Source organism: Palaemon carinicauda, chromosome 3 (assembly GCF_036898095.1).
Source record: "Palaemon carinicauda isolate YSFRI2023 chromosome 3, ASM3689809v2, whole genome shotgun sequence".
Classification (NCBI taxonomy): domain Eukaryota; kingdom Metazoa; phylum Arthropoda; class Malacostraca; order Decapoda; family Palaemonidae; genus Palaemon; species Palaemon carinicauda.
Window position 1 is genome coordinate 76878708 of NC_090727.1, and position 15194 is coordinate 76893901.

The following is a 15194-nucleotide window of genomic DNA, read 5'->3' on the forward strand; positions in this document are numbered from 1 at the left end:
GAGAGCGGAGTCGGAACTAGAATTGGCTAGCATCCCAACCACAAGAAAAATGAAGCCTTGTTAAACCAAGAGGAGCACGTTCTTAGTCTCCCCTTTATATTGTGAAAGTGCGCATTTCACTGATTGTTAAAGCACACTCGTATGGATCTCAGATATTTCTCATCATTGTGGATACAAAATTGTTCTGTATTTGGCATCATCATAGTCTTCTAGAGTTGAGTAAGTACCAAGCTTATGCACACTGATAAAAAAAAAAAAAAAAAAAAACCGTAATTTTAATCCGAAATTCTTCGTAAAAATATACTGTTTTCAGCCGTATTACGGTTAGTGACCGTAATATCACTCTTTTACATTAATATATCCGTTTTTAAAACGGTAAATGCCTGGCAACATTTATTCCAGGGTTTTTACCAATTTTTTTTTTTTTTTCTACTGTGAATTTTTAACACTGTAGGGTCGTTTCTATGATATATGCTCAATTACTATGTCGTAATGAAGGGGAATTCATGTAAATTCTGAAGCAATTAATTAAAGACCTGATAGTATTTGACATTGAAAAATTTCAATATGCACTTGTTTGCTTATCTGTTCTTTCTTTTTGGTCCTGTTTTATGTTTATGAAATTGGATGTAATGATTATGATAAATCTAGATCTTGGGCTGTTTCCATTTTGTTTTTACTGCAATTTGTTAAATGTCGAATTTTTCATTCTTGACCTGACATTTGATTAATTTTATATTCACATTATAGATTATAAGTATGTTATAAGTATACTAGTGTAGGTGACCCGTCAAAAATGACAGCTAACTAATTAGATAGATATGCACACACACGCCCATAAATTCAACCCTTTCCGACCCCTCATCTATCCTAACTACAACGCGGCAGTTTCGGCAATTTTATGGTAATTATGTTCATTCTTCCAAAGCATTTGAGTTTCCTATGTACAAATCACCTTTCCTCTCTGCCATAATACAATATCAGAAATTAAGTTGGTATTTGTTTAACTATTTGAGTACAAGACCAGGCTCTCCATATACTGCCAAATTATGTAAAGCTATTGTTTTCCTCTAATACTTTTTCATAATTTAAAACAATTCGCCAAATGGGAAACAAGTTAAAATTATAAAGAAATAAAAGAATTAAAAGCACACTTTCAAGTAATTACTCCATTTTAATATACTTTATATTTAGAATATATATCAAATGTACGCTGGCATCACAAACTTCTGTTTGGTTGACTATTTTGACGATGTCAGTTCCAGGTCGTTTAGTGAAGAAACAAGGCTATTTTTTATTTTGATAATTCTATAGTTTTTTTTATAATTGTGACTAGTTTCCCATGTGGCGAATTATTTTAAATTATGAAAAAGTAATAGAGGAAAACAATAACTTTGTATAATTTGGCACTATATGGGCAGCGTGGTCTTGTAAACAAATACCATTAGGTCTTCTGTTGTAAGTTTGGCTGAAAATATTTGTCTTGTCCTTGTTTGAGTGTTTTGCTAATACGCTCGTAAGGATTATTGTTAAATCTGCAATGTGTTTATTTCAATAGGTATAGAATTGACATACTTTATATATTATTTCAATACATTGATAATTTTTTCTTTCCATAACTGATTGGTAATTTGATTATATTTAATTATATCTAATTATATTAAATCATTGTTGATTTTATAGTTATCAAATCATCATCATCACCATCTTCTCCCACGCCTATTGACGCCAGTCGTCTCTGTCTTGAGCTTTTAAATCATTACTTCTCCATTCATCATCTTCTACTTCGCATTTCATAGTCCTCAGCCATGTAGACCTGGGTCTTCCAGCTCTTCTAGTGCCTTGTGGAGTCCAGTTAAGTTTGGTGAACTAATCTCTTTTGGGGAGTGTGAAGAGCATGCGCAAACTATCTCCATCTAGCCCCTCATCATGATCTCATCCACATAATATAGTACTCGAGTAATTTGTCTTATAGTTTCATTTCTAATGCTATTTGTTTTCAAATAGAGATTTAAGAGGAAAATTGAACTGCTTCAACAAACTGATTCATTTTAAGTTGGATTCTACCTCAACAGCCTTAACACCTCACTCCCTTCTCCAATGGTACACTTCTTCAAACTTAGGTTTGTTACTTTTTCTGTAGATGTTGTTATGTCATAAGACACATACATACATGCATACACACCAGTCTCTCTCTCTCTCTCTCTCTCTCTCTCTCTCTCTCATGTCGGAGGTATATATATCTATCTATCTATCTATCTATCTATCTATCTATCTATATATGTAATGATTAGAGTAGTAATATTACATGTTTAAAACAAATGACGTAATATGTCATGTTGGTTGGAAGAGCTGGCCGTGAGATTTGCTATGGTCAACTCAAATTGTAAACAGGATGTAAGATGCTAAGTTGTCATTCTTTCTTAGTGTCAACACATTGTCTCTTCGTGTGAAAGTTTGTGACGTCACCGGATGCAGGTGTCTTCCGATTCCGTCACTTAGCCAAATTAAAGCAAGTGTACGATTTTTGGGATATCAGTAATTTGTTCAGTTCATATCAAAACTTCACCAGAATTGGTCATGTGGACCAACACAGCTTCCTCCAGTGATGGAGATGTTTAACTCAGTTGTTATTCACAATAAAACTTAAAAACTACTAAAATGTGTTCAGTAAACCATTCAAATACATTTGAAAACAACTCATACTCAAATGTGTGCTTAAGACAGTAGCACACCAATAAATGGTGGCAGCGATTAAACTCAAAGACAGCGGTTAAACTCTAAGAATTAGAGAAATATCTTCAAGACTTCAAAATAAATAGCTGTAAAACCAGAGATATATCTTCAAGACTTCAACATAAAAGCTGTAATACCTGATAAAGATCTTCAAGAACTCAGAACTATCTACAAGAATCTGCAATTTTGACTAAGTCCAACGAAAATGCTAACACCAACATATGTTAGTATACAAATAGAATCTTCAATCAACATCCTAGGAAACCCAAGGACTGGCATTCAACTATTGCAAAACATATCCAGGAAGACCTACATTCTACAAGAAACTAGAACGAGACATCGCTAACAAAACATCAAGAGAGAGAGAGAGAGAGACGACTCGACTTCATATATAAGCTAAGTACAGAGATTTTGTATTCATTTCAGTTTGTGCAGTGAAGTGTAGTTATCACAAGTCGTTAGTCAATTATTACTGGGGTGAGTGAATTCCTAAACTTTGTTATAAGAAACTCCGAATTCTCATTTAGAATTTTTCTTTCTTTGTGCTAATTCCTTTTTCTTTCATAAACTCTTGGGGGGAAATGTATTGGGATTAGTAACATTGTTGGGGGAATTTTATTATACATATGCGTTTACGCAGTGGGCGTCTGTACTCATATAGATATTTTGATAGGACTGAAAGGGGTCAAAGAGATAGAAAAAAAAAGAATACAGCAGTCATGGCTCCTCCTGTCAGCCCTACCCCTGGACCTAGTGGTGTAGGCCAGGCTAATCCTTCTCCAATTGTGACGCTTGTAAATGCCAGGTCAGCAATCCTTCCTTTTCAAGGCCGTGTCAACGGGTTCTTGCCACAAAATGTGGAGTCATGGATTTCATCCGTTGATGCCCATTTAAATGCCAAACAAATCGTAGATCCTTTTGTACAATTACAAGAAGCTAAAAGTTTTATAGATTTTTCTAAGGGGGATGCGAGTGCGTATTTAAGAGGTGTTTCATTTCAGGAAGCAGTTACTTGGGATGATTTCAAAGTTAGGTTACGCGCGATCTATGGGGGTGAGGAAGCTTTGGATGTAGTGTTAACGTTACGAAATACACTTAATCAAGCCACTATGAATCGGCTTAATGTTGTTGAGAGAGCAGCTCTCATAGCTGATAGGCTTAACGAATATCAGGACATTTTAGGTAATTCCACTTGGGTTACTAACGATAATATCTCCGTGAAAGATTTTTTACGATTAATGTATTTAACTTGCATGACACTTATGTTGCCTGAAGCTTTAGTGCGGTGCTTTGATAAGAAGTTAATGCCTGCAAGTACGGAATTGGATGTCTATAAACAGATAAAGAAGCACATGTCCAAGTGTCCAGATCTCGATCCCGTGTTAACTCAAGTTTTTGCTAAGAATGAAACAAAACCACAAACAGTGAATGTAATTAATAATCCAGTAGCGGGAGTGACGTGTTACAACTGCAAACGTCAAGGTCACATAAGCGCAGACTGTAGAACGAAATTTTGTTCAGTTCACAACACAGGATCACATTCTTATAGTCAATGTTACGCGCGTAAGACACAACAATATCCTAGAAATACACAGTCAATTCCACAGTCAGTTCCATATGGAAATAAAAAGAAAAATCCTCATTTTAACAATAAGAAGAAACAACAAAATGTCAATGCAGTTCAGAGTCCGAAACAAACAAACACTTCTTCAAATATCGCTGAGCCTGGGCCGTCAAACCAGACCTCGCAAAGTCAGCCTAATTTTCAGAATGTGCAGAGCAAAGCAAATACCACATAGTTAACTCTAGAGGGGAAGAGAGTGATGTTGGGTCAAGGTCATTTATGTCAACATCAATAGTATTGAATAATCAATTTAATGTTTTATCAGATAATTGTGAGACAATAGATTTTCCTATGAAACACACGGCCGAATTAAGTAAAACAGTGCATGCTCCCGTAGATTTGCAACGAATTCATACAATAATAAGCCAAAATGAGTTACGGCCAACCTTATATGCTGTAAATTTAGAACACAAATCCTTTACGTTATTTTTTGACTCTGGTAGTCCACGTAATATTATGGATTTGAAGACGCATCATTTGTTGTTTTCGAACTTTCCGATTGAAAAATCAGGAATTAGACTTTCAGGTATAGGAAATAATGAATTAAACGTCATAGGCATAACTCATATTCAGTTCAGAGTCGGTAATCGCACGTTTGCCGATACATTTGTTGTTGTGAAAAACATTAATATGTATCCAGCTGTAATTATAGGATACCCATCTATGGGAAATCAAAACATTATCTTAGCTCCTGCAAAGCACGGCGTGTATATCAAAGGGAAATTCTATAAGTCTTCTAATACTTTAAAGTTAGTTTTGGATAAAAAGGAGACGACAAATGTAACCGTAACGTACGTTGAAGAACCAATAACTTGTCTCACTAATAAAGAAATAATATACGCGACCCAGCAGAATTCTCGTTCACCCGTAATATCATCTTGCACGCAATATATCGAACCAAACATACCTTCGAATTTAATAGTGCAAATAAAGAAAACACTACCGGGATCTGAAATATTAATCCTTTCCGATACTTTGAAAACTAACGGATTGTCTGTCACACAAGCTATTTATACAGTAGGCTCACATCAGCAATGTAATATCGAAGTCTGTAATCATTTAAATAACACTTTAGTAATTCACAAAAATCAACATATCTTGGATGTAGAAGTTTATAAACATCGTATTCTTACCGTTGCTGAAATCAATCACTCTCAATCAGTTGCGGATGAATCCCTTTTACGATCTATTAAAAATAAGATCAGTAAGGACATTCAAGACGAAGAAATTCAGCAGAAAATTTTTGAACTTTTAAATAAATATACAGATGTCTTTTCCACTACGGATGGATCCTTAGGAAAAACAGATGTGATCGAGCATCAAATAAGGTTAAAAGACAAACAGAAAATTATATATGTACCCTCGTACAGACTCCCTATGAAATTCCAGAATGAAATAAATGATGAAGTAGGTAAAATGTTAGAGGAAGGAGTCATTAGAAAATCAAATAGCCCTTATAATTTTCCTTTAATAGTTGTACCGAAAAAAGATCGAACATGGCGTATCTGCGTCGACTTTCGTCGTCTAAACGAGGAAACGATCCCTGATCGATTCCCAGTGCCATGTACTGACGATATTTTGTCTTTGTTAGGTCAGAATAAATATTTTACCAGTTTGGACTTACTTAAAGGCTTTCACCAGATATCATTAGAAGAAGATAGTATCCCATACACAGCCTTCAGCACAGCCAGGGGACATTATGAATTTTTACGGATGCCTTTTGGTTTACGTTGTGCTCCTATAACATTTACAAGAATGATTAACATAGTGTTTGGAGACTTGTTAGGGGATATATTGCATGCCTATATGGATGATCTTGTAATCTTTTCCAACACCTTAGAAGAACATCTACGTAAGTTAGAACTAGTACTACAGAGATTAAGACAACATAACTTAAGGGTAAAGATTAGTAAGTGTGAATTTTTCAAAACAGAATTAATATATTTGGGTTTCATGGTGTCAAGCCAAGGTCTTAAAGTAGTCCATGATAAGGTGTCGGCTATACGTAATTTTCCCATACCTACTAATGTCAAGGGAATACAGCAATTTCTGGGTTGTAGTGGATATTACAGGCGTTTTATACGCAACTATTCAATAATAGCCGCTCCTTTAACTGATCTTACGAAGAAGGGCGTAGATTTCATATGGTCTGAGCAACATCAACAGGCGTTTAATACTTTGAAAGATGAACTGTGTAGTTCTCCTATCTTAAAATTTCCTGACTTCGGTAAGGAATTCTTCATTGCAACAGACGCCTCAGACTTAGGAGTAGGAGGGGTATTGCTTCAGCAATATGATAAACAGTTTTTCCCGATAGCTTTCTATTCTCGAAAATTGAGAACTTCCGAAAGTAAGTATGCAGTAATAGACAAGGAAGGACTAGCTATTGTTAATTCGCTAGTGCATTTTAAGTTCATAATTTACGGTTATCCCGTTAAGGTTCTTACTGACCATAAACCACTAACAGAGTTCTTTAAAGGCTTCAATCACAGCCCTAAACGAACTCGGTGGCATTTAATCATTCAAGATTTTGGCGCAAGAATCGGGTATTTACCTGGGAAAGCAAATATCATTGCGGATGCATTATCACGCAACCCCGTGTCATCTTGTACGGAGTCTTTAGCTGAATTAATAGATATATCAACATCCATGCCTATTGTAAAAACAATATCTGAACAAGAAGATTTAGGCTGGAGTGCTGAATTGTTACAGACTGAGCAAAGAAAAGATCAGAAAATAGAAACAATTATAAATGCTTTGAAAGGCAATCATAAAGAAAAAGAATATATAAAGTATAAGCAGCAGAATTATGTAATCAAAGATAATATTCTGTGTAGGACTGTGACAAGGAAAACCCGCAATACACCACATGTAACTAACGACCAGGTAGTAGTACCAAACTCACTTGTTTCCACTGTCCTGAATTGGTTGCATTCAAATCCATTACATGGACACCCTGGGTTCTCATTAATGTCACAGAAAGCCAAATCATTGTTTTATTGGCATACAATGCTTACAGATATAAAAAGACTCATAGCTAATTGTCGCACATGTCAGGAAAACAAAGGGCATACGAAAACACCTGTTAGCTTAGGAGCTTATCCTGTTCCCAATCAACCCTTTGAAAGAATACATTTAGATTTGTTAACAGGATTTTACGAGTCAGACAGAGGGAATAAGCACCTCTTAGTGATTATAGATGCTTTAACTCGATATACAGAACTAATAGCGCTTAAAACTAAAACTGCGATTGAATGCGCTAGGAAGTTTTACGAGTGTTATATTTGTAAACATGGAATTCCACACATGATAATCTCAGACTCGGGTGGTGAATTTAATAATCACTTTCTTATCTCATTGTGTGAATTCCTCAACATAAAGAAGGTTAATACCATGATATATCACCCAGAGTCGAATGGGCTAGTGGAAAGAGCAAATAGGAAGATATTAAATATATTAAGGGTAACACTAGGGGGATCAGACCCCAACTGGGATATTGCAATACCGGCGGCACTGAGTACTCTGAATCATTCATATCATATATCAATTAAAATGTCACCGCATGAAGCATTGTATGGTACCCCAGTTAGAACACCTTTCCATGTATTAACGCCTACAACTAATCTATCAAATCCTTTAAAAGAATGTATAAATGCAAGTATAAGTCGATATGATATCCTTCGAAAGAATTTAGAAGAATCACAAATCATAATGAAAAGGAATCATGATAAAATAGCGAAACCAACTAAAACATATACCGTGGGTGATAACATCTATATTCAAATCAATGTCAGAAAAGGGCTCAACTATAAACTAACACCTAAGTTTGAAGGCCCATTTAACATTTTGGAAACATTAACGGCCAATAGGTTTAGAATTCAAAACGTAGCCCAACCCACGGATGAGAGAATAGTACCATTGTCTCACATAAGAAATTAAAAAGAAGTGAGGAAAAATTTTAATTTTTGTAACTAAAAAGTTTTCTTTTTAATACAGGAGTAATTACATATATTTTTTCTCGTTACAGGTTTCCAAGATGAATTTTTTGTTGTTGGGAGTGATATTGTTCGCTCAGACATTTTTTTCGTATGGGATGAGTTCTAAGACTAAGAATATATATTTTAAATATGGCAATATAGTTGAAAGACAAGAAGACATTTTTATTACATCAACCAACGTAATTGTCGAAGTGCATATGCAAGCAATTTTTCTTCAAGAGAATGATGTCACTAGCTTAAGAACCGCCATTTCAAGGTTTTCTGCATCGTTGGATGAGTTGCATAGGAGACATTTTCATTTGACTACTAAGAGTTTGCTTGGATCAACATTAAAAGTTGCAGAGATGCTATCTGATGACTTGAAAAATAAGACTGGAGAGACAGGATCTTTGGCTTATGACCTTTTGATGTGGACTGTAGGACACGAACAAAAAGAAAGACGGAATCCGTTCATTTATGCTGCATTAAGCATCTTTGGGTCTGTTGCAAGTTTAGGTTTAGGACTTTCCAATCGTCTTAAAATTAGTAATCAAAATAAGAAAATTGAGTTCTTGACTCATAAAGATGAATTGATTATGTCAGAACTAAGGGATCAGTTAGCTTCAATCAATAAAATTATGGATTTGTTAAATGAACATTCAGATAATATCGTTCAAATTATGGAAGTACAGGATTTGTTAGCAACATTAACGTATTATGATTCAAAGATAGATCACATACATAACAGAATTGCACATTTCATTGAGAAATCCAAGGATTATGTAGAAGCTATCACGTTAGCAACTAAAGGTGTATTGTCGCCCCATTTGTTGCCTATACGTTACTTAAAATTAGTTCTGGAGAACACTAGGGATAAACTAGGCTATGTTCCTTTCTTAGACGAACATAGGTTAGAATTTTATTACAGCCTAATTACAGTAAACGTAGATAATAACAAGATTAGGATTACAATTCCCTTTGATTCTTCTGATGCCTGGCAATCTTACAGGATATCACCATTTCCGACTTTCATGACGAATCACTCAAATCCAGTAATATCCAGTTTGACAGGACACGTATTGATTTCCCCAGACAAGGAAACATATACGGTCATTAAAGACTTAAATCAATTAACTCACTGTTCAGACGCAATGGATAGAAAAATATGTACAGCTGACTCATTTGAATTCCGTAAAAACTTGATGGATTCATGCGAGTTAGGTATAGTGCTAGACGGTGCTCTCTCCCATACAAGTGAAAATTGTCTGGATAAGCTTTATCCCTTTGACAATAAAGAATTCAATTGCAGACTAAATAATGGCTCGTGGATACGATACGACAAGGACGGCTTCAATGTATCATGCCCTGACGGATCCACATCCTTCAATCACATCTTCGTCGCAGCAGATGGCTGTATCGGGACTTCCCCGAATTCCATGGTGACTGGCCTACGGACAATCATCAGAGAACGTGCTTACTTCGCGAACTTCACGTGGACCTCTACAACGCCCGCACTTCCTCTCCCCTATAAAGGAAGTGTGGCGAAACGCTTAATGAAACTTACCGAAAAGGACCACCTGTCGCCGACTTACAAAGAGATTCTTCACCCTATATTACTAGCAGGTTTATTTGTAACGGCGTTAATTTTTATCGCCGTGAACATCCTTGTTTGGCGTAGGTTACGGCACAGCAAGCAGCTACAAAGGAACGAGTTGAATAGCCCTGACAATACCCCTTACCTGATCCAGTTCAAAGCTGTATGAGTGGCCACCTCATTCGCTAAGGGAGTAATTTGTCAGGATGATGTTTGTATGAAAAGCTGATTAGTACGCTAGTAATATGTAATTAAAGAAATTCTCTACATTTGCATTGTTAAAAATACATTTAAAATAACATTTAAAAAAATAAATAAAATAAAAAAAGGATATAAATCATTTTTTTCTCTCGGCATCTAATAAAAATATATAAGCCGGAATGTTAAAAAAGAAAAGAGAAAAAAAAAAAAAAAAAAAAAAAAAAATATATAAGATATATAACAGAATCTATGGGCATCTAATAAAATGTATCAGCCCTATATATAAATATATATATATATATATATATATATATATATATATATATATATATATATATATGTACGAAACCGTGGTACGTGTACGTACCAGGAATTCGTATTTGTGCACTAAAAATTGAGTATCTTGTTTCTGACAAAGGTAACAATTATTCTTTATCAAGTTACCGAATCATTTGTAAGTCAGAATTTGTTTTGTTTTTTGGTACCATGTAATCATTTGCTAGCAATGTACCATATATATGATCTTGGTTTTATCATGCATTTTTCTTTTTGCTTTGGTAATATCTTTTTTGTATGCATTATTGTTATTAATTTTGATGTGCCTATTTGGACATTCGTCCTCAGTTGGATATAGCTAGTTTTGAACAATGAATGTTACGTATGTCCAGTCACACCTAATAACCATGTTTCGGCTTGTTGTTAAATTTTTGTAAAAAAATTGAGATAGCTGGCCGAGCTTATGTAATGATTAGAGTAGTAATATTACATGTTTAAAACAAATGACGTAATATGTCATGTTGGTTGGAAGAGCTGGCCGTGAGATTTGCTATGGTCAACTCAAATTGTAAACAGGATGTAAGATGCTAAGTTGTCATTCTTTCTTAGTGTCAACACATTGTCTCTTCGTGTGAAAGTTTGTGACGTCACCGGATGCAGGTGTCTTCCGATTCCGTCACTTAGCCAAATTAAAGCAAGTGTACGATTTTTGGGATATCAGTAATTTGTTCAGTTCATATCAAAACTTCACCAGAATTGGTCATGTGGACCAACACAGCTTCCTCCAGTGATGGAGATGTTTAACTTAGTTGTTATTCACAATAAAACTTAAAAACTACTAAAATGTGTTCAGTAAACCATTCAAATACATTTGAAAACAACTCATACTCAAATGTGTGCTTAAGACAGTAGCACACCAATATATATATATATATATATATATATATATATATATATATATATATATATATATATATATATATATATATATATATATATATACAAACACACATACACTCACACACGTATACATACATACATATATATATATATATATATATATATATATGTATATATATATATATATATATATATATATATATATATATATATATATATATCATCAGCCATAACTAGTCCACTGCAGAACAAAGATTTCAGACGTGTCCTTCCACTTACGTCTGTTTATGCTATTTCTGTAGCAACCTATACCAGCAAATTTTCTCATTTCGTCAATCCATCGTCTTCTCCTCCTTTCAATTCTTCTTTTGCAATATCTAAGGACCCATTCTGTTATTCTTAATGTCCATCTATTGTCTGTCATTCTCATTATATGTCTTGCCCATGTCCATTTCTTTTTTAGATTTTGTTTGTATATCCTCTACTTTAGTTTACTCTTTTATCCATGTTGGTCTTTTTTTGTCTGTTGGTGTTACTCCCATCATTATTCTTTTTTATTATTATGTCTGAGTCCGTGTTATTGTACGTATGTGTATGTATTAATAGGAATATATAGATCAGCCTCGAGAAAACTATATAAGGACATAAGGATTTATATAAGAGCAAAGCTGCGAGGTATAGTTGTATAGTTGAATATCAAAGAACCTCTTTATAACAGAGAAAAACTTACTTCTGTAATTATAATTAAACTGAGCCCCTTATCAAACGCTTACTTAATCAAACAATTTTGTCGTAAGAGAGGATGTTAGCCTATCTCTACGAAAGCATATACTTGCACTAAGGATTTGCTGAAAGGTAATTATATATATATATATATATATATATATATATATATATATATATATATATATATATATATATATATATAATATAGAGAGAGAGAGAGAGAGAGAGAGAGAGAGAGAGAGAGAGAGAGAGAGAGAGAGAGAGAGAAATTTGATAAAGACAGCTAGCAATGTGCTAATGTTTTATACACAGTTGATTCTTTCCATACATTTCCTAAGAATTTCTATAATTGTAACCCTCCTTTGCTCTCAGATCTACCGAGACAGTCTCTTCCTAAACGTAGTAATAGAGATACAGTTAATTCCAAGTCAGGCCTTCTTCATAAAACTCAGTTCTGTAACCAGGTTGTGGAATGATCTTCCTATCCTGGTGGTTGAATCCGTGGAATTTGAAGTTCAAAGTTGTTACCTTTGCCAACGAAATTGGCAGGAGGTTACGTTTTCACCCTTGTTTGCGTGTTTGTAGTTTGTTTGTGTTTGTGAACAGCTTCTTGGCCACAATTTTAGTCGTAGAGTCATGAAAATTGCAGGGATTAACTGTTATGTATAAAGCTGGAAATGATTAAATGTTGAAATGTCAAGATCCTGGTCAAGCAAAATGTCCGGTTCACGTAATCAGCCATAAGTTTGGACATCGTTGTCACAGAGACTTCAAACTTGGTTCATATTTGAGTGTATGAAAATCCACAACAATTAATACTTGTTGAGGTCAAAGGTCAAGGTCAAGGTGGAGCAAAAGGTCAAAATATAAGCTGCTGCAGTGGAGGTGTGTACTCTACTGAGTGCCCCTCTAGTTTCAAATGCTTTTCTCTTGAGCAGGCTGACATAAGTCTTGTGTAAAGGGTTACTTATAACTTATCTTTATAAGGTTGTTAAAGACCTTGATATTTTTCACAATTCATATTTATAATTTCTCGCGTTATCTTTCCATGTTCTTTACGCACAAGGCTGATACTGATATATATATATATATATATATATATATATATATATATATATATATATATATATATATATATATATATATATATATATATATATATATATATATATATATATATATATATATATATACACAAATATACACATATATACACACACACAAATACACACACACATATATATGTATGTTACAGGCAAACTGTGTACAGTAACCAGGCATTTTGTGAAATGCCTAAATATTTTAGGCATTTCGTGAAATGACTGATTCACTTAGGGAGTTCGCGAAATGACTAAAATTTCCAGGCATTACGTGAAATGACTGGTTTTATAGTCCAGGGATTTCGTGAAATGCCTGGTTCATAAGAATTTTAGGTCAATAGTGTATATTTGCTTGTATGTTCTATATGCTTAGGGAATCTTAGTAGCAATTTTTTTCTTTTTCTTTTTTTTCTTTTTTTTTTTTTTTTTGCCAGGGGAAGGATTTTAGGTTAAATAGTATACATTTGCAGGTAGATTGAATATTTCTAGGGTATTTTAGTAGCAACAATTCTGCACTAACATATTTTTTAAAACCATATATTGTTTCTTCTTTCATTAAATGTACAATTAGACAGATGGGCCTTTCTTCAGTGCCTCGCAAAGAGATACTTGCTGTTCTTGGTTGATTTCCTCAACAATCGTTGGGGGCACAAGTTGAATTCAAACCTTATGAATTTAATCCCTAGTATCACCGCCTTTACCCCAATAGTGTATAAGTTATTTTCATTTCCATCCATGTTCATTCCAAGAAGATTGTTTGGATCCTCCCTTCCCTAGTCAACATGTGGAGCTGGCACAACGACATTGTCCCCCATTTCCCCAGCTTTTAAGTCGATCTTTTACCCATTTGACCATACGTTCGGCCTGGCACACTTGACCCTTTTTGGTCCTCTTGCAGTTCTTGGAAATTTCTTGTTGTCTTGATGCAATATGCGGTGCTGAACTAAGGGGACCTAGGTTGGCTAGGTGAAGATGGTGACTGACTTACCAAGGGACTAGGATGGCTGGGTGGTGATGATGACTGGCTCAGAGGCCTCGAGTGGCTTGTCAGTTGGATCAGTAAGAGGCTGGGCTCCTAGTGCTGCAAGATCATGTTCTGTCTCTGAGCGGTCAATGACCTCCTGAAGCAAGCTAGTGGAAGAGAGTCCATCTTTTGGATTCTCTCCAAGCAAAGTAGCATAAGGGGTACTCTTGATCCCTGAATGGTATGATGAGTTCTGGTTCTAAACAAAACGAAGGCCTAAGGACTAATCTCGGGTGTTGTTTTCAGAGAGCCAAGCAGCCAACATGTCTTTGCTGTTTGAGTTGGCCTGTTCAACTGAACCTTGACTCTGTGCCTCTCTAGAGGCTTGCCATGCACAAGATGCGCCCAGAGATCCTTCATCTCTCGAACCACCTAGGCAGTGAACTCAGATCCATTATCTGATTGTAGGATGCATGGATCACAAATCAATAAGAAGATACCCAGATGCTGAAAAGCAACCTCAGCTACTCTCTTGGATGTGAGTGGGTGTAGGATGACAGACTTGGTCAGATGGCACTGGTACAACATAATCCACTTGTGTTGTGTCTTGTGGAGATGACTGTATGTCAATTAAATCGACTTGGCAGCGAAAATTTAAATCCTAAGTAAGGGCCGAACCACAACTCCCTTTGTCTTGGTAATGCAGTAGGGCTTGAACAGGTCGACAGCCTCTGTTGTGATGTTTGCATATTTAGAGTATGATATTAGTTTTAGTTAAATCTACATCCCAATTTTTTTCAAACTATAATCTAAAACTGCTTATATTGATCAGGGTACTTAATTGTTGAATTGCTTGTTCATATGGTTAAAAGAAATAGAAATGAGTGAATTACCTGCTCACATAGTTAAAAGAAATCAAAGAGAGGGGCCATTTAAAACAAAACTAAATTAACTTCTCTGGTAGTTAAATTTAAATTGAACACCTGTGCTTGAAACAACTCTGGCTACAATTTATATGGAAATGAAATATATGAAAATTATATGGAAATGTTTACCAGATATACATAAATCAATACTACTATGAGATTCAGGGCCT